Here is a 24,599-nt window from a genome sequence, read left to right as displayed (position 1 = left end):
AGGAGGGAAGTGGAGCCGGAGTCAGAGGTCATCAGGAGGTCATTGGTGACTCTGATGAAAGCTGTCTCGGTGCTGTGGGAGGGACAAAAACCAGATTGGAATTTTTCATACAGACTGTTTGATTTAAGATGGTTGTGAAGTTGGATGGATACAATTCTTTCAAGAGTTTTGGAGATGAAGGGGAGATTGGAGATGGGTCTGTAGTTTGACAGAGATTCAGGATCAAGAGTGGGTTTTTTGAGGAGGGGCTTGATGATAGCTGTTTTGAGGCTGGCCGGAATGTGGCCGGTTTGAAGAGAGAGATTAATTATGTTTGTTATTAGTTGACTGATGGAATGACAGTGAGCTTTAAGCAGAGGGGAGGGGAAGGGGTCAAGGAAACATGTGGACGGTTTGGATTTACAATGCAACTATCTGCAATCAGCACATAAATGTATCTCTATATCGACTGTCCCGTCACATCTGATGTCAGATCAAAGGGGATTGGCACCGTTTGGCATGCGTAATGGAAACCCAACCTGATTTGATTAACACAGCTGCAAACTAATGAGTTCACATCCCTCTCAGCCAACCACAAACAGCCACAGCATCAGATAGGGAGTATATATTCAGCATCTGTCATCTTAGAAAAGTCAAAAGAAAAGAAACAGAGTGAGACTGCGAGAGAGAAAGAGAGAGCGCGCGCGCATGAGAGAAAGGCAACATTGATTTACAATTGTGGTGACCTCATCCCAGGCTACCTTTGCATCATCAGCCTGTGGAGGTCTGCTTGCAGTTCCATATATTCGGACACTGCGAGCTTGGACCTCCTGGACCAAAACATCAGTTTCCTCCTGGGAGAAGTTTGGCCATCTGACGCTGCTGCTCTCTTCTGCCATGGCAAATTGAGTAAACTCTCATTACGCCTTAGTGCGGCACATTTAAGGGCGAGGAGAGGGGCTCATTTGATTGGTGTGATGTGTGTAAAACCCACTCCACGCCTTCTCTCCTCCCTCTTCCCGACTTGTGCAGGTAGGAGGGACAGAGGTGGGAAAGAGGAGTAGCTGCACCAGGCGCACAGTGTGCCAAACTTGAAAATCCGCCTGGCCACACCCAGTTGGCGCAGGTGCACTGCGCCCCCGCCTCGCCCAGTCTGCGAAACTAGAGCCCCTCGTGTTGATAGAATCAAAATGAAAAAAAGCTGATTCATTTTATGTTTTTTCACATAATGTAAATTAGCAAAAAATCCATCACGAGGGCTTTTATTGTCCAAGAAGCTGTTTTGTTTAGCGTATTGAGCTTCATATGTGTGCCAACTCTCACGTCAACTGAATTTGTAGTATGAGGAGTATAACTTTTTGAAAATTGCAATTTTGGTGATAATTACAGAGCCACCATGTGGCCAATTTTCTTGCAAAGCATTGCACATCATTTCCAGTTACTTGGCCAAGTTCCATGTTTCTAGCTCCTTCCAACTCCTTTTTTTCTGTATGCCAATCTGATAGAGCAGAGGGCTCTGGTGAGAGAAGGAGAGGAGGTGTGTGCTTTATGGTGAATAAGGACTGGTGAGTCGGAGGGAATGTGAGAACTGGTGGTGCCCCCTGTTGAGCAGTTTTAAAATAATTTTACACATGTTGTTCAACATTGTTATGAAACATATCCTGCAAGTTTTTGCAATGATTGGATATACAATTTCTGATTGATTGATTTGTGTTATGCCACACCAATTTTTTGCATTTGTAGCACCCTCAGTGGTTCTTTTGAATAAAACTTGCAGGATATGTTTCAGATACTTTGTCAACATATTCAATGGGTTTCATGATGACTGGCCCACGTGTTGTGAAGGTAGGTCTGTTAATGTGCTGAGCTATGCCCCTTTTGAAGTTAATTAATCAGTATCTTCAAAAAGTGATGAGATAGATACAAATTTGTCTTGATAGCTTGGTCCATCAGCGATCCACAGAAAATGTGTTATGAATTGGACCTAAGGTGTAGGAGATTTAAAACACATTTTACAAAAAAATCTAAATTGTGTTGCCAGATATTGACAGATTTTAGAATAATTTTATACATGGGGTTTAACATTAGCATTCAACATATCTGCAAGTTTTATAATAATTAGCTCAATGATAATGGAATCAGGTCTTTCTACTGGCTAAGCCCCACCCCCTCCAAAGTTCATTGGTTGAGCTACACTTGTGTCTTGAATTTCAAGTAAACCCAACAAACAGGGTAGGAGTTATAACTGTTTAAAGTTTAGCTTTAATTATGCACAAATGCACTGCACTGAACTGCTGAAAAAACTGGAAGTTAAAATGTAAAGCTTGCAGAATTAGAAGCTGAACTGCATTACCTTAAGAATCGAATGCTAAAATACATCGCTAAAAAAGCTTGATGTTAAACTGAAATATAGTCAGAGGTGGAAATTGAAATGAATTAACTGAGAAGGCTGAAAGAATAATTGCTTTATAAAGGGGAAGCTTGCTTAGGGCAAGGTCCAGCACTGCACTTTGACATTTGCATGGTTTCTCTAGCTGAAATATGCAGAGGTAGTAGTTGATAAGAAAAGAAAAAATGAAAGAAAAAAAAGTACAGAGGAAGTATAATTTCCTTGTGACATGTTCAAAACTTATGGACTTCCGGTCAGCAGGCAGATGGAGTAGATATGTTGTGTGAGTGCTCCAGTGAACACAGAACTTTTTTTTTTTTACCATCAGCCCTCCAACAAAACAATTCTTTTTTCCCTCTTATGTTTCTTTTCCTTTGTTTTCATCTGAACAAGCTATGTTATCTCTAAAATATCCTTGAAAAGCGGCAAGTTGGGTAAAAAGGAAGATGCTAACGCTGGCTTAACACTGGAAGCTATCACTTCACTGCACAAGCAGCACCGCAAGGCATTAGCCACCGAGTTCAAGACATGAGTCAGCCTGCTTGACTCGAACCTTGACCAAACGTGACTCACGGTGGAGGACCATGGCCAACGTGTCTCGTTCCTTGGTCAGAGGACCTTGGTCAGCGAGTTGCAGACCTTGAAAGCTCTGCTCTACTCTACGGGATAAAAAATGCTAGGCTAAAGGCTAAAGTTACTGACTTGGAGAGCTGAAGCAGGCGGCAGAACATTTGCATGCTGGGTCCAAACCAGCCCCCCGCGGTCAGTCATTCTCCCACTGCATCGATATCAGGCAAAGGATCTCCTCATCAGAGACGCATGGCAGAGAGGGAAACTCGCATATCGTGGCCAACCAATTCGGGTTGTAGAGGACTACAGCCCCGATGTTCCTAACCAGCGAGGAAAACAACAGAGATGTAATGGCAGAACTTGGGTGGGTCTGAAGTGGGTCTGAAGCCTGCTCTGCTCTGTCTAACGCTGCCTAGTGGGACCAAAAAGTGGATTGGCTCTGTCAACGAGGCACACAAGTACATCGACAGCTTCCCCATGCAACCAAAACCTGCATGAAGGCACTTTTTAATTACTTTTGACCCATCAGAAGTAAGGTAGCGCTGTTCACTGTCCTATCTTTCTACGTGTTCAGCGCCATGTTAACTGATGCCGCTTGTTTTTATAGGTGAACATGCCAAATCTTGTGACTTAGTTGTGAGTATTTCAGTCCCTTGCCAGGCAACCTGTACAGACTATTCACAAGCAAATTTTACTCTATTTGGAAACTCTGCATAAATATTGTACCTATCACTGGATCTTTTTTAGTTCTGTTTTTGCATACAACTTGGTCCTTTTTTTAGCGTTACTGATTTCTAGTTTAATTTTGCATTGCAAATTTAAAAAATGCCAGTGTAATAAGATTTTCACCTGAAAGCTCTTTAACAATTGCATTTTACAGGCTGCATTACGTTATATCAGTGCTCCATAGGATTGTTATCTATGGTTGTTATGATTGCCTAAATCTGTTTTAGTCTATATTATAAAGGCCTGGATAGACTTATTGTTATCTGTAATAATATTTCAGAACTCATATCTGGTTTTCTAATTTGTCTAAGTCTAAATGTCAAGTTTGAGGTGCTGTATCCACTTATGTTTAGGGTACTGGAGCAATGGTTAGTTTAGTGCGAGACAGGAAGATAAACTACTGCGCTTATGTCCTAACCTTCTCAGTCAAGCTGTATGGATAGACACCTGGAATTAGTGAACTGGAATGTTAAGGGTCTAAATCACCTGGTTAAAAGAAGAAAGGTTTTTTCACATCTCAAACAACTTAAAGCAGAAATAGCCTTCCTGCACGAAACCCATATTCACAGTTCAGACACTGGCCGTTTGTGAAGATGGTTGAGGCAGGGATTTCACTCCTCTTTTCAAGCCAAATCCTGAGGAGTTTCAATTCTTTTCAGTCAACACATTTATTTTGAGCCAAATAATGTGATTTCTGACAGGTGTGGTCAATATATTATTGTCTCTGGTAAGCTATTTATTACTCTAGTAGTTTTCATAAATGTTTATGCCCCGAATGTGGATGATGTAGGTTTTTTTGTTTTCATCATTACCTGATCTCAGCACATATTCTCTAATATTCGGGGACTTTAACTGTTGGCTAGATCCGATTTTAGACCGATCCTCTACCAACCCCGGTGTTGCGAGTAGGCTGGCCTGTTACATTCAAAATTTTCTCCGTAATTATGGTGTATGTGATGAGTGGCGTCTTTTGCATCCAGGTGAAAGATACATCCACCACACCATCTAAAATTGATAATTTTTTTATCGATAACCAACTCATTCCCCTCTTACAGTCCCGTGTTTATCAGAGTATTGTCATTTCTGACCAAGCCCCTATTGTCTTGACTATGTCCCTTCCTGGCCTCCCTCAGAGTAACAAGCGGCAGCGATTTAATTCAACTTCGCTATCAGATGATAATTTTGTCAAATTCATGGGGAAGGAAATAGTCTTTTTTCTTATGTCTCCAGACACTTCTGTTCTAATTGTCTGGGATGCCCTTAAAGCTTATCTTTGGGGGCAGATCATAGCATACAGTGCTCAAATGAAACGAAAATCCTATAAAGAGTGATCAGACCTTGCCCACCAAAAAGGAGAGACTGACAAACAATACGCTCAAACTAAATGTCCAGATCTTTACAAAAAACAATAGAACTTAAGGCCAGATTTGACCTGCTCACCACCCTTTCCACCGAACAATCGCTTTTAAAAAAATTAAACCATGTTTTATATATATACGGAGACAAATCTGACAAACTGCTAGTCAATCGACTCAAAGGCTCTAAAGCGAAACAAAATATTTTTAAGATCAGGCTTCCAAGTGGCCACATAACCGCAGATCATTTACAAATTAATGAAGCATTCAGGGATTTCTACACCCAGCTCTATACCTCAGAATCTCAGACTGATTATAATGTAATTCTTGACTTTTTAAATGGTCTCAATATTCCCAGACGTCATGAAGAGATTAGATGAGCCTATATCCCAGGCAGAAATAGTTTCAGCCATCTCCTCCTTGCAGTCAAACAAATGTCCAGGACCTGATGGCTTCAACAAGACCAGCCTCCAGAAAACCAAAGCTAGTGGAGGTCTAACTCTCCCAAATTTTCGTTTCTATTACTGGGCTGCTAACTTGCGCTGCCTTGCATTCTGGTCTTTCTGTTACAGCCAACCTGACTGCCCTGACTGGGTAGTGATGTAATTACATTCACATGACAATTTGTCCATTCTTGCATTTCTTGGATCCTCGCTCCCACTCCCTTAAATTAAGTCCATCCAGAACCTGGTGGTTAAACACACTTTAAAGCTATGGGCTGAATTTAGGAAATATTTTGGTCTTCACAGCTTTTCTCTCCTAAGCCCTATTACATCAAACCATCTTTTTGTACCATCCTCTCAGGACCCAGTCTTTCAAGAATGCCACAGGAAGGGTATTATACATTTTAAAGATTTGTTCATAGGCAGTACCATAGCATCATTTGAGCAGTTGAACGAAAAATTCAGTCTCCCAAAGTCACATTTTTTCAGATAGCTTCAAGCAAGGCATTTTGTCCTCTCTCATTTATCTAACTCTTCAATATCAGCAGACAACTATTGTTGATACAGTCCTTTCTTTAAATCGATTAAAAAAACCCCTCATTTCAGCCCTATACAGCATGGTGCTGGATCTTAGGCATGCCCCTGTGGACAAGCTTACAACAGCATGGGAGGAGGACTTAGGACTTTCTCTATCAAGATACTTGCACTGACATACTAAAACGGGTCAATTCAACCTCCTTATGTGCATGTCACTGCTTAAATTCTGTTTAAAGTAGTACACAGGGCTCATATTTCAAAAGCAAAATTATCCTTCATGTACCCTGAGATTAATCCATACTGTGTTAAAGTTACAATGTGTGATTTACGTGGTTGTTTATTAGCAAATATCAACTATTGCTTTCATAAATATATATTTACTAAAGTGTAATGCAATTCACATACAAATGGAAGCTTTCTCATAGGCTTAGAATGATTTCTCTATATATACACACAGACAGGGCGCGGTCTGCTGGAGGCTGCCCTCTTGCGCCGGCATATTTGAATACAGTGGCCGAAAGGGACATACGCTCTTCACCTTTCGCGTTTACCTAGAACTTGCCGTCACTGGTGACGGTTAAGGTGAAGATCAATCCGGGACGCTTCTGTGTGAACCTGCTTTGTACTTTTATGATTCTGTCGCACTTTAAATGGAGGACCACACATATGTTTTGCCCCGTAAGAGGGAAACCACGCCACCAAATAAAAAAAAAAGATCAGATAAGCCAGGACGGGACAAAACGCGAGTGAATATCGGCGTTGCTTATTCCAGGTGGAAAGAACTCCTGAAGGAGAAGAATTTCACAAGGGATGCGGTGGTTGCCTGCTTTCTGCTAGACAGGTAATTCAATCTGATATTTTAAAATCATTTTGGCTTCATGTTTGCAACTACTTTTCCCTCTCGTCTAAGTTCGAGTGACGGCTACATTTACGTGCTAACGTTATCCTAGCCTTGGCTAACGTTATCCCAGAGATACTAGATACTCCTGAAAAACTTGAAAAACTCTGCTGTCTGTGCAAGGCTTTTTGTCCTACGAGGCCATCGTCACTTACCCGACGGGAGGGGTGGGTGAGTGAGTGAGCGCGAGTGAGCGCTGCAATCTAGAATTTGACCGCTGATGTCACTGTTACTCACCATTTTTACACACTGAGGCTTTAAATGTAAGTTTGCTGAAGCTTCTCTTATTCATATGTTTTCCACAGAATGTCTAAGGTCTTAAATGCGAAATTAGAACCAAACCCCCTGGTGGCGCTGTTTGGGGTCATGGAGGGAGAGATGCAGTTACCAACAGAAAAACAACGCACTTTAGCTTTTGCCTCCCTTCTGGCTCAGCGAGCAATAATGTTCAGGTGGAGGGACACCTCCCCACCCACTCACGCACAATGGCTTGAAAACATCATGTCCTGCTTAAAACTTGAGAAAGCTAGACACTCACTTCAGCAATCCAGTGGGCAATGCCAGAAAACGTGGAGCCCTTTTCTAAAAGCATTTCAGACCCTGTAAAAGATTGACTTCTAGGTGCAGCTTAACTTCGCTGCACATTATTCATTCATTCAGCACAGACTCTAGGTGTGACAGTGAGCTCATATTATCTTTAGTACACTGGCAGTGACTGGGGAGGGATTATTTTGCACTTTTTTCCTTTTTTTGTATCTTACTATATAATTACTAAAACTCTGTCTGTGGGTGTGTCTGTGGGTGTGTCTGTTCCACGTTTTTCTCCTCACTGACTTGGTCAATCCATGTGAAATTTGGCACAGTGGTAGAGGGTAATTAGAGGATGCGAATGAAGCAATATTACATCAATTGGCCAAAGGGGGGTGCTATAGCAACTGATTGAAATTGCAAACTTTGAATGAGCATATCTCATGCCCCGTATGTCGTAGAGACATGAAACTTTGCACAGAGATGCCTCTCCTCATGAGGAGCAAATTTTCCTCAAGAACCCATAACTTCCGGTTATATAGATTTTCTGCCATTTTGAATTTTTTGAAAACACTTTGTTTGACCAATCTGCATGAAACTCGGTGAACATAATCTAGGGACCAATATCTAAAGTTCCCTCTTGGCAAAAGTTCGAAAACTTACTATAACTAAGCTTCTATAAAGCAATGAATATTGCGGAGGGCGTGGCTCATCACATAAAGGTGTATAACATCTCAAGGGTTTCACCGATCACCATGCAACTTTGTAGGCATATGACCACACGTAATCTGAGGGGACCCCTCCATTATTGACCCGATCAAACAAAATGGAGGCGCTAGAGAACTAATTTCTTATCTGGGCCTAACCGCCATATCGATTTTTACTAAACTTGGTAGACAGAGTTTTCGTCATTATATAGTAAGATAAAGCAATCATACTATCAAATTCACAAAATCTCTGTCTGAATACATTGCTCTTCTTTATGGGTTCAGTTGACTATTTAATCTGCAATTTCCGATGACCTGTATCCCAAACACACACCATGTGAAACTGTATGTGGGCAACTGTGCACTCAATGGGTATGGACTGTATTGTTTTTGAACTGTTCTGTTATTTTTCTTTTTTTTTCAGTTTATTCAGTCCATGTTTGTTTGGATACAGTGATGCCAGTTGCTGTTGATACATACTTGTGCTTACCTCATAGTCTTGCAATGACCATTCAGCACTGCACTTTTGTTTTTGTTATACATTGTAAAATTGCAATAAAAAAGATTTTGAACTAAAAACAAAACAAAACTTAAGTGAAGTCCATAGATAAAACTGTTGCCACCTGTTGCTTTTATTTTGAGAATCCAGCCTTGTCCTAGAAAAGCTGGAAACTATATTGTAATCAAAGGTGGAAGCTGTTATAAATATCACTTCCCTTATGTGAAAATGTAAAAAAAAACAACCCATAACTTAATTCAACTTTAAAAAGTTGAATAAAAGCAGAATCATATTAGAAATGTCCTTAAAGGCATACTATGCTGGATTTGTTCGCTTACTGTTTGTAAACACAACTTTCAAACTTGGCCTCTCCTCTTGGCTCAGTGAGACTGAGAGAGCAGCAGTAGTCAAGCGGGCCAGAGGAACAATGAAGAGTGGGAGCAGCATGTACGAAAACAAAGCAGCGAATCACAGAAATTACATGTTATTTTATGATATTTTTTAATCACAGCAGCTATGCTCTAAAGCACAGATAAAAACACCACTCCCTCCTCACAACCCTGCAGGAAGGTGCTGCATTGCCTGATTTTGTGTGAATTTAGTGTTTGCTTCATCCTGTCTGCTTCAACCTGGTCTCACTCCAAAGTTGTCGAAATCCAGCGCTTGGGCAGTGACTTGCGGCGTTAGACTCTGACGAAAAAAGCCACGGCTGGTCACTGTTATAGTTTAATGGTGCTTGGTGGCATCAGGCAAAAACGAAAGTTAAGGCGGTGAAAATCTGAATAGGCTGGGCAGTAGGGGTGGTGGATGGGTCCAACAAACATCAACTTTCCACGGGAGGCCAGTGTTTGCGCCCCCTAAGATTATAAAGCCAAACCCTGTTCTTTTTTCCTAAAACTAACCACATGCTTTTTTGCCTAAACCTTACCATATGTTTTTGTTACCTAAACCCAAACACGTGTGTTAGTTGTTGGAGGTAAAAATACATCAATATGTGACGAGGTCGGAGTGAGAATATGTTGGTCTGCATGGCTTCTCTGCTCATTGTGTGTGTGTGGCTCAACCCTAGATTATTATTATTATTATTATTATTATCTGAAATTCAAAGTGGAATACATTTAAGATAAGAGACAGAGAGTAGGAGATAGAGACAGAGAGGCTTAATATTTTAAAAAGCATTAATGATAAAAAGTTGAATAAAAGCATAAATGTATATGTTTGTAAAAGTATGAGTATGTGTGCGTGTGTGTGTATGCTGAATCGGCATTCACATAATAAAGATTTAGATCACAGTCTTGCTGACAATTGAGTGCTGAGTCAGCAGTCATACAAATAAGAATATGAATACACTCATCAAATGATAGTATGCCCCCTATTTGATATAACACATTTCAGCCAGTAGAGGGTATAGGTACTCCAAGAGGAGATCCTCCTACTCACAAGCCTCCTTGTCTCATTGGATAGCATTACCATGCAAGTTTCTTTGACCTATTTATACACTGTGTGTGCACTAAAGGTGGTATACCTTCCTGAAAGAGCAATGGGAGTCACAGTCACACATTGTGCACCAGTCTGTTCTACTCTGTTTATCAGCTGCCTGCGGCTCGTGCTTATGACCGAATCACAGCCGTGATGATATACAGTACAACATCACTCCCTCTCGTGGGATATTGCTTAATTAAAGACTTGTCTGTTGGACTCATCTGTCTGATCATCATTCTGTGATCCGGGTGCACCACAAAGTCCTCCGTAATCTGCTTTACATTCAACTTTTCTGCTCATTCATTCTCAAAGCATAACATCAATCTGTTCCACTATAACCACTCCACTCAGCAACTCTGCTCCACTATAACCAGTCCACTCAGCAACTCTGTTCCACTAAAACCAGTCCACTCAGTCTCTCTGTTCCACTAAAACGAGTCTACACAGCTTCTCTGTCCCACTATAACCAGTCCACTCATTCTCTCTGTCCCACAAACACCACTCAACTTGGTCTCTCTGTCACACTAAACCAGTCCACTCAGACTTTCCCACTATGACCAGCCAACTTGGTCACTCTGTCCCACTATATCCAATCCACTTGGCCTCTCTTTCCCACTGTAACCAGTCCAAGGGACCTCTCTGTCTGATTATAACAAGTCCACTCTGCCTCTCTGTCCCACTATTACCAGTCCACTCTTTCTCTCTGTCCCAGTACATACAGTCCACTCAGACTCTCTGTCCCACTATATCCAGTCCACTCAGCCTCTCTGTCCCACAATATCCGATCCATCCAGCCTCTTGGTCCCACAATAATTAGTCGACTCAGCCTCTCTGTTCCACTTTAACCAGTCCACTCAGCAACTCTGTCCCACTAAAACCAGTCCACTCTGTCTCCCTGTTCCACTAAAACGAGTCCAAACAGCCACATTGTCCCCTTATAACCAGTCCACTAAGCCTCTCTGTCCCACAAAAAACAGTCAACTATGCTCTCTCTGTCCCACATATTCAGTCCATCCAGCCTCTTGGTCCCACTATAATCAGTTGACTCAGCCTCTCTGTCACACTTAAACCAGTCCACTCAGACTTTCCCACTATGACCAGTCAACTCATCCCCTCTGTCCCACTATATCCAGTCCACTTAGCCTCTCTGTCCCACCATATCCGATCCACTCAGTCTCTCTGTTCCACTATATCCAGTCAACTCAGCAACTCTGTCCCACTAAAACCAGTCCACTCATTCTCTCTGTCCCACAAAAACCATTCAACTTGGTCTCTCTGTCACACTAAAACCAGTCCACTCAGACTTTCCCACTATGACCAGCCAAGTTGTTCACTCTGTCCCACTATATCCAATCCACTTGGCCTCTCTGTCCTGCTGTAACCAGTCCACTCAACCTCTCTGCCCCACTATAACTAGTTCACTCAGCCTCTTTGTCCCACAATAATCAGTCCACTCAGTGTTTTTGTCCCACTCTACTCAGTCAACTCAGTCTCTGTCCCACTATATCCAGTCCACTCAACCTCTCTTTCCCATTAAAACCAGTTCACTCAGTCTCTCAGTTCCACTAGAACCAGTCCACTCAGTCTCTCTGAAACCACTACAACCAGTCCACTCAGCCTCTCTTTCCCACTATAAACAGTCCACTCAGCCTCTCTGTCCAACTATAACCTGTCCACTCAGCCTCTCTGTCCCATGATATCCAGTCCAGTCAGTCTCCCTGTTCCAGTATAACCAGTCCCCCCATCTACTCTGTCCCACTGTATCCAGTCAACTCAGTGTTTCTGTCCCACTATATCCAGTTCACTCAGCCTCTCTGTCCCTCACTCAGGTTCTTTTCCCCACTATAACTAGTCCACTCACTCTCCCTGACCCACTATAACCACTTGATCTCTCTTTCCCAGTACATCAATCAATCAATCAATCAATCAATCAATTTTATTTATAAAGCCCAATATCACAAATCACAATTTGCCTCACAGGGCTTTACAGCATACAGTACAGGCCAAAAGTTTGGACACACCTTCTCATCAATGTGTTTTCTTTATTTTCATGACTATTTACATTGTAGATTCTCACTGAAGGCATCAAAACTATGAATGAACACATGTGGAGTTATGTACTTAACAAAAAAAGGTGAAATAACTGAAAACATGTTTTATATTCTAGTTTCTTCAAAATAGCCACCCTTTGCTCTGATTACTGCTTTGCACACTCTTGGCATTCTCTCCATGAGCTTCAAGAGGTAGTCACCTGAAATGGTTTCCACTTCACAGGTGTGCCTTATCAGGGTTAATTAGTGGAATTTCTTGCTTTATCAATGGGGTTGGGACCATCAGTTGTGTTGTGCAGAAGTCAGGTTAATACACAGCCGACAGCCCTATTGGACAACTGTTAAAATTCATATTATGGCAAGAACCAATCAGCTAACTAAAGAAAAACCAGTGGCCATCATTACTTTAAGAAATGAAGGTCAGTCAGTCCGGAAAATTGCAAAAACTTTAAATGTGACCCCAAGTGGAGTTGCAAAAACCATCAAGCGCTACAACGAAACTGGCACACATGAGGACCGACCCAGGAAAGGAAGACCAAGAGTCACCTCAGCTTCTGAGGATAAGTTCATCTGAGTCACCAGCCTCAGAAATCGCAAGTTAACAGCAGCTCAGATCAGAGACCAGATGAATGCCACACAGAGTTCTAGCAGCAGACCCATCTCTAGAACAACTGTTAAGAGGAGACTGCGCGAATCAGGCCTTCTTGGTCAAATAGCTGCTAGGAAACCACTGCTAAGGAGAGGCAACAAGCAGAAGAGATTTGTTTGGGCCAAGAAACACAAGGAATGGACATTAGACCAGTGGAAATCTGTGCTTTGGTCTGATGAGTCCAAATTTGAGATCTTTGGTTCCAACCGCTGTGTCTTTGTGAGACGCAGAAAAGGTGAACAGATGGATTCCACATGCCTGGTTCCCACTGTGAAGCATGGAGGAGGAGGTGTGATGGTGTGGGGGTGTTTTGCTGGTGACACTGTTGGGGATTTATTCAAAATTGAAGGCACACTGAAGCAGCATGGCTACCACAGCATCCTGCAGCGACATGCCATCCCATCCGGTTTGCGTTTAGTTGGACCATCATTTATTTTTCAACGGGACAATGACCCCAAACACACCTCCAGGCTGTGTAAGGGCTATTTGACCAAGAAGGAGAGTGATGGAGTGCTGCGGCAGATGACCTGGCCTCCACAGTCACCGGACCTGAACCCAGTCGAGATGGTTTGGGGTGAGCTGGACCGCAGAGTGAAGGCAAAGGGGCCAACAAGTGCTAAACACCTCTGGGAACTCCTTCAAGACTGTTGGAAAACCATTTCAGGTGACTACCTCTTGAAGCTCATCGAGAGAATGCCAAGAGTGTGCAAAGCAGTAATCAGAGCAAAGGGTGGCTATTTTGAAGAAACTAGAATATAAAACATGTTTTCAGTTATTTCACCTTTTTTTGTTAAGTACATAACTCCACATATGTTCATTCATAGTTTTGATGCCTTCAGTGAGAATCTACAATGTAAATAGTCATGAAAATAAAGAAAACGCATTGAATGAGAAGGTGTGTCCAAACTTTTGGCCTGTACTGTACAACATCCCTCTGTCCTTATGACCCTCGCAACGGATAAGGAAAAACTCCCCAAAAAAAACCCTTTAACGGGAAAAAAAAAAAACGGTAGAAACCTCAGGAAGAGCAACTGAGGAGGGATCCCTCTTCCAGGACGGACAGACGTGCAACAGATGTCGTACAGGACAGATCAGCATAATAAATTAACAGTAATCCGTATGACACAATGAGACACAGAGAGAAAGAGAGAGAGAGAGAGATGCAGGTAATGACAGTAGCTTACAACAACATTATTGAAAGTAATAATATTAGAGTTATAGTTCTGGCTACTGTGGTACAATATGTTGAAAGTATGTATTAATATCTGGCAGTATACATGTGTGACAATAGTCATATGTGTATAATAACAGTAGAAGTATGACTAATGACTAATGATGGCAGCAGCAGCAGGAGGCATCTGGCAGGACCACGGCAGCAGCACAACCACACACGTCACGCTGTCCAGGCACCGCTGTGATATGAGTTAATCTGAGAGACAGTGGAGCACAAAGGCTCCGGAGAAGAAGCCGCGTTAGTGACATCCAGAATGGCCGAGTTAGCAAGATGCAGTAATAGGACACGAGAGAGAGAGAGAAGGAGAGAAGGTGCCCGGTGTATTATAGGGGGTCCCTTCGGCAGACTAGGCCTAAGTCAGCCTAACTAGGGGCTGGTACAGGGCAAGCCTGAGCCAGCCCTAACTATAAGCTTTATCAAAGTGGAAAGTCTTAAGTCTAGTCTTAAATGTGGAGACGGTGTCTGCCTCCTGGACCGTAACAGGAAGATGATTCCACAGGAGAGGAGCCTGATAGCTGAAGGCTCTGGCTCCTGATCTACTTTTGGAGACTTTAGGGACCACGAGTAACCCTGCGTTCTCAGAGCGCAGTGTTCTGGTGGGATAATATGGCACTATGAGCTCTCTAAGATATGACGGAGCTTGACCATTTAGAGCTTTATAAGTAACAGTAGGATTTTAAATTTAATTCTGGATTTTACAGGGAGCCAGTGCAGCGAAGCTAAAACAAGAGAAATATGATCTCGTTTCTTAGTTCCTGTTAGTACATGTGCTGCTGCATTCTGAATTAGCTGGAGAGTTTTTAAGGACTTAATAGAGCTACCTGATAATAGAGAGTTACAGTAATCCAGCCTAGAGGTAACAAAAGCGTGGACCTGCATTTTTCTGCATCTTTTCGGGTCAGGATAGGCCTAATTTTCGCAATATTACACAGATGAAAAAATGCAGTCCGTGAGTGGGACTCTACTCAGTCGACTCAGCCTCTGTCCCACTATATCCAGTCCACTCAGCCTCTCTTTTCCACTAAAACCAGTTCACTCAGTCTCTCAGTTCCACTACAGCCAGTCCACTCAGTCTTGTTGTCCCATTATAACCAGCCCACTCAAACTCTCTGTCCCACTATATTCAGTCCACTCAGCCTCTCTGTCCCTCTATATCCCGTCCACTCAGCCTCTCTGTCCCACAATATCCAGTCCACTCAGATTCTTTGTCCCACTATAACCAGACCACTCAGTCTCTCTGTCCCCCTTTATTAAGTCGACTCAGCCTCTCTGTCCCACTATAACCAGTCCACTCAGACTCTCTGTCCAACTATAACCTGTCCACTCAGCCTCTCTGTCCCATCATATCCAGTCCACTCAGCCTCTCTTTCCCACCATTTCCAGTCCAGTCAGTATCTCTGCCCCACTATAACCTTTCCCCTCAGCCTCTCTGTCCCTCTATAACCACTCCACTCTGTCTCGCTTTCCCAGAATTTCACTTTCAACATTACAAAAGAGTTGCAAAAGGACTCCCGCACACTGTCTGACTTGCAATATATAATTTATTTGCGACGTTTCGGTACTAGATCTTCATCAGGCACCTTCTTTTTTTTTTTTTTTGCCTTATGAAGTTCTTGTACCAAAACATCGCAAATAAATTATATATTGCAAGTTAGTGCGGGAGTCCTTTTGCAACTTTCTGGTCTTCTCTCTCCAACACACCTGTCTTGTTTAATAGATGTGCGAAGTGTTTCCTTTGTTCAACATTACAAAATAGAAAATCACAAGGCGGAAGCACCAAACTTTCTCCAGTACTTCCTGTCAAATCAACTGCAATATTTATTTAAATGGACGCAAAAGCACAACTACAACAATCCCTGGCTTGACTTAGAACAAAATCAATGCAAAACAACCTCAATTGCAGACCTCCACTTCCTACCACAATCAATCAAAAAACTGACTTACTGTAAGAATACCACAATCCACACTAACCAACAAAATCACCAAATCATCATTTGCACCGTACAGATACAGCCCAACCTGGCACAACCCGGACTTTCAGCTTTTCAACACCCCGATTTACTTTCCATCATGGCATCAAAAAGGAATCACTCATCTCCAACACCTGTTTCAAAATTATCAATTCATATCTTTCAATGCATTAATCTGGGAATTAGGGGTTGGGAGAGACGAGTTCCTCCACTACCAACAATTAAAATCTATAATTAAATCCAAAATTAACATCACCAGCAACACACTACAGCCATCCAAACTAAGGAATGAGATTATGGAAATCCAAAACTCAAAAGAAGTCACCTGAAAACTTAATAAACTTATATCCATTTCAGACACTTTCATAACACTAAAAAAAGAAAATGACCTGGTTCTCTCTCCCAACCCCAACTTCTACAAATCAATAACAACATCTTTTCTATGACCACTAACACAAATTTACAAATTATACAATATAAAACCATCCACAGAACCCACATCACTCAGAGGAAAATGTTAAAAATGAGATTGGCTGACACAGACACCTGCTCACAATACACACAGGGCAGCACAGATGATTATCTGCATGCCACTTGGGTCTGTCAGCCAGTTCACTCCTTCTGGACAGCAGTCACTGAGAAACTCACCACTACTCTGCCTCCTAGGAGATATCACACAAGTAGCCCTCCAGACTAATCACAAAAACCCATTACACATCTCTCTAACTATCGCCAAGAAAGTAATCTTTCAAAACTGGAAATCGAAAAAATCCACTCCACTGGCTCAACTCTCACCAAATACATTTCAATTGAAAGAATGACCGTTCACACAACAAACAATATATCAGTCTTTAATGAAAGCTGGAATAAATTTTTAACTCATCTCAACCCCAAACAGTACCTACCAATAAACCAAAGCCACGTACATGACCACAGGTCTTTGCCATGATAACCATCTTTCAAATAGCACAATACACCCAACCATACACACAAGCATACTGTATCTATATTGATTTATTTATTTTTTTGTTTATTTGTTGTCTTTTGACAATTGACAAGTGGCTTAACCTCACACACCTCATCCCTCTCCTCGCATCACTGCAGCCTGTGATTGCATTACCTTTCTCCTTCAGCAGCTCTTTCCAGCTGGGAAAGGCTACGCCGATGTTGACCCTCATTTTTTGAATTCGCCAGTCACGTTGCCCTTTTGATTCCCTTTTGCGCTTCCTTGGCGACGAGAATTCCATCTCCCGTGATGCTGCATATGCATGATCCTGCATTATGCTCAAAGAGTGGGACTTTGTTGTGCTGCAGTAGTGCAGGCTTTCAAATTTGCTGGTGCAGTAGCGTAGTAGAAATGCCCCTTACTCCTCTCCTTCAGCTTCTCAGTCACGCAGCGCTGGCCTTGCTCTCAACGAAAATGCAGAAGGTGGGGCTGTATGTCCCTTGCTGGCGGATGTATTTTCAAGATGGCGAAACGTTATGGAACCCCTCAGACCACCTGCACAATGTACAAACAAATCTGAAATTCTAGAATAAGTCAGATTATTGGTGGAGGTAATAGTATGCCAATGATGACATATTTATGAATGCAGACATCAATTTTTGACAATAAACAATTGAAAATGTTACACAATGTCCCTTTAAGAAACCATTGAAATACACAACATAGCAAAGTTGATTGTTGACTTCATCAAGGTGAGTAAACACCCTCCAGAGGGTCTGGGGGTTGCCCACGAATGATGTCAGATCTCATTTAACAATAATTAAAAACTGAAAAAAAAAAAAAAAAAAAGAAACGGAAGAAGAAAAAAATATAAAATTGGATTTTTCATTGTGTTCTGGGAGGATTCCAACTTAGTACTGTGCTTAGGGTTTGCTCCCACAGTGCCAGTTCTGGTGCCAGCCGCTACCTCTGTCACAACCATGCGCGCAGATGGCACTGGGGACCGGGGGGACATGTCCCCCCCAGATTTATAGTGACCCCGATCCGCCCCCCCCCCCACTGTCACCCCCACACATAGGTAAAAAAAGAGGATCAATGTTCTGTTAGTTAGGCTAACTTACATTGCAGCACAAAGTTGAAATGGCAGCGGCAGTAGCCTTGTCAGTGATCAATCCACATTACACCGATTCAAGAAGGGGAAAGGCTGGAGCAGATCCTTGCTGAGTTGGGAAAGCAAGTTGTTCAATTTACCACGTAATTCTCGGTTAATAACGCTGCACAGCTGATCCACTGATAGCCCGGTGTTTGTGCTACAACTAATGGTGCAGTCAGTTGTACTCGTAAGTCGGAGTTTTGAAATCGGAAAAGCATTGAAATCTAGCATCTACAATCATAAACGTTGGGGTTTTCGTTTCATTTCATTAACTGTCCTTTTTTTTTTTCGAATAACATGTTCCATGTCCCAGTTTTAAACTGGGAAGCGTTCAGTTCGGAGGTTATGTTGTTCAGAGCTCCAGGTTCCGACTTCCAATGTAAATGTAACGCACCATAAGGCACGGGGGTCCTAAAAGGAGCTGGTAGCTGTGCCTGTGCCTGTAGCGGTAACCATAGTGATCATATACAACTGTCTAATGACTGAGCTGGTGATTTTTCTGCCACGTGAAGCCAGAGAAGAAAGAAAAATAATCACAGCATTTTTTTCAAGAACCAAAAGATGTAAATATCCTATGCCTGTTGCCTGTTGACTTTCCCAGATGTGGCAAATATTTGTTTTGTAATGTTGAGTAGCTAGTCTGACAATAATAAGAAGGCATTTGGACTTACCTGAAGTAGGCTAAATGTAAAATAACAGCATTCTAGGTTGTAGGTGAATATCTTTAATGTTATTATTTTTATGTATAATGTTATTTTAGTAAGCAGCAACTGTTAACTGAAATTTCATTTCACATCATGTATGTAGGCTTTACTTATTTTTACTTATGTGAATCTGTTGTTTAAACTTCTGTTTTCATACACATTGGTATGTTTATAATCATTTACATGAAGGCACGAGTGTGAATCATTTCAATTTTATTTTATTATTAATTTTTGCACATTCTTTGCTTTTTTCTCAGAATACAGTTAAAGTTTCTGTGCTGAGATTCTTCATCCTGCTGAGATCAGCAAATGTTTAAATAAAACATATGCAGAAGGCATGAAGTTTTGGTGCATGATTGACATACCAGACAAATAACAGTTTAATGTATGGCTAGTGTTGATCAGGTAGGCCTTTGTTTACCAATGTTCATTCAGTCAGAAAACTCACGATTCTAATGTTCATTGCAGCTTCAGTACATATATATATATATGTATATATATATATATATATGTACACAAAATAACTAATTGAGTTGGGATCATTTGCTGACAGCTTGGTCCCCCCCAGTTCAAAAATCCCATCTGCGCCCCTGGTCAGAACCACCCCCCACTCCCCACCTCCAACCGCCCACCAAATATCTCCCTCTCTCTGTCCCTCTCCCTCTCTCTCTCACACAAACATACTCACACACACTCATACACAGGTGCATGCGCACACTCACGCATGCACGCACGCACGCACGCACACACACACACACACACACACACACACACACACGCTTGCTTGTAGTTATCCATCGAAGCCGATGATGACGTCCACTTCTGTCTTTAACGGTGGGTTTTTTGGTGGCTGTATAGTCCTATCCTGGATCCACAGGTCCTGTTGCAGGTGGGGCAGGTGTATGTAGTAGTGGTGTTACTGGCAATCATTGGTGTATTGTTTCTTCTGTGTCTTCTTTGCTGCCTCCTGGCTGTCCTCTCCTCCTCTTTTTTTTCTTTTTCTTTTTTACCTGTCTGCATTAGTCTTCGTAGCTTAGCGCCACAAAAGGGTGTATGCTTTTTATGAAGACTGATGCACTGTTAGTCTTGCAGTCAAGTATTTTATACCCATACTGTGCGTAATTGTGACCATCACTCACCCTCCATGGAGACTAGCCTATCAGCCTTTATTGGAAAAACTTCCTAATATGAGCCAAAGAGGGCCGTGATACACCATAGTGTATCAAGGGGAAGTAAGGGACAAGCAGGGGGGATTGAGGGACAGTCAATCAATCAATCAATCAATTTTATTTATAAAGCCCAATATCACAAATCACAATTTGCCTCACAGGGCTTTACAGCATACGAGGTGCTTAAGTCCTGAGTTATATAGCGACAGTGCATGCGGAGAAGAAGGAGACAAAAAAAAAAAACAAACAGAGGAGAAACAGTCAGTGTAGCTGATGTATTGTGGCCTTGAGGTTGTTGTGCTCCATACAGATTACCAAAAATAAACAAATAAATGTATAATAAAGAAAAGAAAAACAAAACAAACAAACAAAAAAACAACACAACAAAAAAAAACAAAAGAGAAGTCTATACTGAACACCAGAAATGTGAGAGTCCTGGTGGTGGAGGAAAGCCCGATTGTGGAGAAGAGTTGCCAGAGCAGTGTGGTAGGTTTGAGAAGCAACTGAGCCCCTTTTGAGTGATCCCATCGGTTCTTTGCGATGCGTCACGGAGCTGAAGTATCGAACATGCATGCGTGTATTTGAACCCTCCCAATGTGTTTATGAGAACCATCACGAGGGTCCAGGGTCAGTGTCCCAGCCCAGCGGGGGAACGCGGCCGGCAAGGCACCCCAAGGCTGCAGGAGCGCCCAGACCCCACGCCCAGGGAGCTGCAGAGACCGCGGGACACCATGCAGGCCCAAGGACCCAGGGCGGCAATGGCCAGCACCCCCAGAGAGCCAGAGACGCACCCCAGATGGGCGGGGCAGGAAGGCCAGAACTTTGGCAGGAACCCCCACCTGCCACAGTGCCATGCCCCCAACCCCCCCCCCCCCCCCCCCCCCCCCACACACACACCATGAGTGTGAATGTGAGTACCCCTAAATGTGATGTGGTGCATTAAAATTGAGGGACATAGGAGACAGGTGGGGGCAAGGCTGATGGCTGCAGTACACTGCTGTCCTGCAGCCTGTGCAGCCATAAGGCCCCTGGAACCTGTCCCCATCTCTCCTCCTCAAGTACTTGGGTCCTGTCTAGGCACCACATCTAGGTGTTTCGGTCACCAACCATGCTCTCCAAAACCCCGGGCTTGATGCTGCACTTCTTAAGTGCTGTTTTCAGCTGGTCTTTATACCGCTTCTTCTGCCCTCCCACAGAGCGTTGGCCTTGGTGTAGCTGGCCATAGAGCACTCTGCGCAGCAGCCGGTTCTGGGGCATCCTTAGAACATGCCCCAGCCATCGTAGCTGGTGATGGGTGATGGTGGCCTCAATGCTTTTGCAGCCCGTTCACCTGAGGATCTCAGTGTGAGGCACTCTGTCAGGCCAGGTGACCCCTACGATGCGCTGAAGGCAGCGGATGTGAAACTGCTCCAGGGACTTCAAATGGTGACTGTAGGTGACCCAGGCTTCACAACTGTAGAGAAGGGTAGTGATACAAACAGCTTGCTAGACCGATACTTTTGTGTGGAGATGTAGATTATTGTTTTGAAAGACCCGGCGCCTGAGTCTTCCAAAGGCAGCAGACCCTTGTTGGATTCTGTTCTGGACCTCATTGTCAATGCTATTGTCTTCACAAAGGATGCTTCCCAGGTATGTGAATGATGGTACGACAGACAGTTGTTTATCAGCAACAGTGAAGACAGGTGGTGTGGGTGGAATGTTGGTACTCCACTAGCAAACTACCTCTGTTTTGGTGGTGTTGATGGTCAAACCCATCCTGCTGTATGCCTTTACTGCTGCATCAAGGACATCCTGGAGGTCTTCTGGAGTGTGAGCCACAAGAGCGCAGTCATCTGCATACTGCAGCTGAAGGATCCTTACTCTGTGCAGCTTGGTGGTTGCTTGCAGCCTCCTGATGTTGAAAAGGTTGCCATCTAGCCTGTAGGCTACTGACACCCCGCTGTTGTGCTCGATTTCCTTATGGAGAAGCTGGGTGACACATATGAGGAAGATGTTAAAGAGCACTGGGGCAAGTACACACCCCTGCCTGACCCCAGTGCACACAGGGAAGGAGGCAGACTCTTGTCCTCCTATTGTCACCCAAGCATTCATACCATCATGGAATTGTCGGAGGATGTTGATGAACTTGTTAGGGCATCCAAACTGGAAAAGGATGTCCCACAAGAGGTCTCTTTGCACAGTGTCAAAAGCTTTGGAGAGATCAACAAAGGCCATAAACAGGTTCTGGTGTTGTTCCCTGCACTTTTCCTGAAGTTGCCGGGCTGTGAAGACCATGATGACCGTGCTTCTGGGAGTAATGACTCTGTGATGGTGTTAATCAGCCTCTGCAACATCACCTTGGCCAGGACCTTACCAGCAACAGCAAGGAGTGAAATGCCCCTATGGTTGTCACAGATGGTCTTGTCACCCATGTTCTTGTATATGGTGACAATATTGGCATCTCTCCATTGTTGTGGGATGTATTCATCGGCCCAGACCTTGGTAATGTATTGGTGTATCGCTCTAGTGCAGAGATAGCGTCTGTGCTTCAGCAGCTCTGCTGGGATATTGTCAGTGCCGGGAGATTTGTTGTTCTTCAGTGATCGGATAACTGACAGAACCTCACGGAAGGTTGGGGATTGACTGAGGTTATCAGTCAGGGGAAGTTCAGGCAGTTGATCCAGGATGGTATGGTCTGCATCAGAGTCTTGGTTTAGCAGGGTATTAAAATGTTCAGCCCACCTCTCCAGTATACTGCTCCGGTCTTTTAAGAGTCTGGTCCCATCTGCTGTTTTCAGGGGAGTGATGCAGTGGCTAAATGGCCCATTGATAGATTTGACTGCGTTATAGAAGTTGTAAATGTCATTTCTGTCAGCAGATGACTGGATCTCCTGTGCCTTTTCCATCCACCACCTGTTCTGCATGGTCCGCAAGGTCCTCTGCACTTCTCTTCTAGCTCTCTGCCATTGCTGTCTGGCGGTGCTCGATGAGGGGTTTTTCAGGGTCACCTGGTGTGCTTTGTGCATGGTGTTCAGTGAGTTAGGGATGGTGTCTGAGTTATTGTCAAACCAGTCTTGGTGGTTCTTGCCCTTGTAGCCGATTGTGTGAGCTGCTGCTTCAAGAAGGGCTGAGCTGATAGAGGTTCATTGCTGGTCAGTGGCATTCTCACCACTCAAGATGAGTTCAAGCTCGCCAAGTTTCTCAGCCAGGGGACTCATTCCATGCAGTGATGTCTTCCAGACGGGCACAGTCTAGGCATATCCGACAGGGTCCATGTTTCCACAGGGGGGATGGTGCACTCTCATGTGTACTTTGGCCATAAACATACGGTGGTCTGTCCAGCATTCTGCACCTCTTATGGCCAGGGTTATGAGAACGTCTCTGATGTCACAACGTCTCACAATAATATAGTCAAACAGGTGCCAGCATTTGGTGTGTGGGTGCGGGTGTGGGTGTGTGTGAGTGTGGGTGCATCCATGATGTTTTGTATTTGGTCTTCTGCTGGAAGATGGTGTTGGTTATGGTCAGGCTGTGCTCAGAGCAGAGGGTGAGTAACCTCATACCATTTGAGTTTGCCTGTCCAACCCCGTGCCTGCCAAGAACTCCTCTCCATAACCCGATCCCTCCTCTGTTAGCGACACTTCATCAAGGAGCCTGGTTTCACTGAGTGCAGCGATGTCGATGTTATAGCGCCTCAGTTCAGCCGCAACCAGTGCTGCTCTTCTATGGGGCCTCTCAGTCCTGCCATAGGAGTCCAGGACGGTCCTGATGTTCCACGTTGCCAGTTTCATGTTGTAAGACTTGTCTTGGGGCACCCAGTTACTGCATTAGACCGCGAGGAGGTACTGCAGGAGTCTTGGTGGTGGAGAGGCTGTGTACTGGCGGAAGAGACTTATGTTCTCGGCTCCTCTTTTCACCCTCTGTTAGGGGGCTAACCAGCGGCAGTAGCTGAAAGCAGAGAGTTGCAAGCAGAAGGCAGCATGCAGCATGCACTAACTATGAGCACTTCTACCCTACTGCACTAGACGCTTCACACACACCCTGTATCACGCTTCATACACACTCACACACAGGTGCGCATGCACACACACACACACACACACACCTATCTATATACTCAGGTCTGCTGCCTCCACCTCTCTTTCTGCTTTTCCATCAGTTTGGACATGAGTAGTTTTTGTTTTGTTTTTTTGTTTGTTTGTGTTTGTCTTTCTGTTTTTCTTCTATGTCCTCAACATTTCACTTTGGCTTAGTTTATATTGTATGTCTCTGCCTAATCTTGTCTATTTTCTTCTGTCTGCTTATATGTCCTGTGCTTGTCTTCACTTGTGGTCACTGCATTACACATTTAAAAAAAAAAAAAACTTCCACCACTGCCAAATTTAGAGTCAGATTGGCCAAACAGCTCCTGCTTACTTATATACTTTGGAACTCATTACATGCACTAATACAGTATGTGTGTCTTATTAACAACTCTCATTTACCAGAGACATTAAAGGAAATCAAACATTTTGCCTAGCTAAGTTTAGGATTGTCGGGAATAGAATGATTTTATGTGTTTTACTATAAGTTGTGTTTCACTATATAAGTTTTAGATGTGTGAACAATGAGAATACTGAGATGATTTCAGG

Source organism: Epinephelus lanceolatus, chromosome 4 (genome assembly GCF_041903045.1).
Source record: "Epinephelus lanceolatus isolate andai-2023 chromosome 4, ASM4190304v1, whole genome shotgun sequence".
Taxonomy (NCBI): Eukaryota; Metazoa; Chordata; class Actinopteri; order Perciformes; family Serranidae; genus Epinephelus; species Epinephelus lanceolatus.
Note: the sequence above shows the minus strand (reverse complement) of the source record.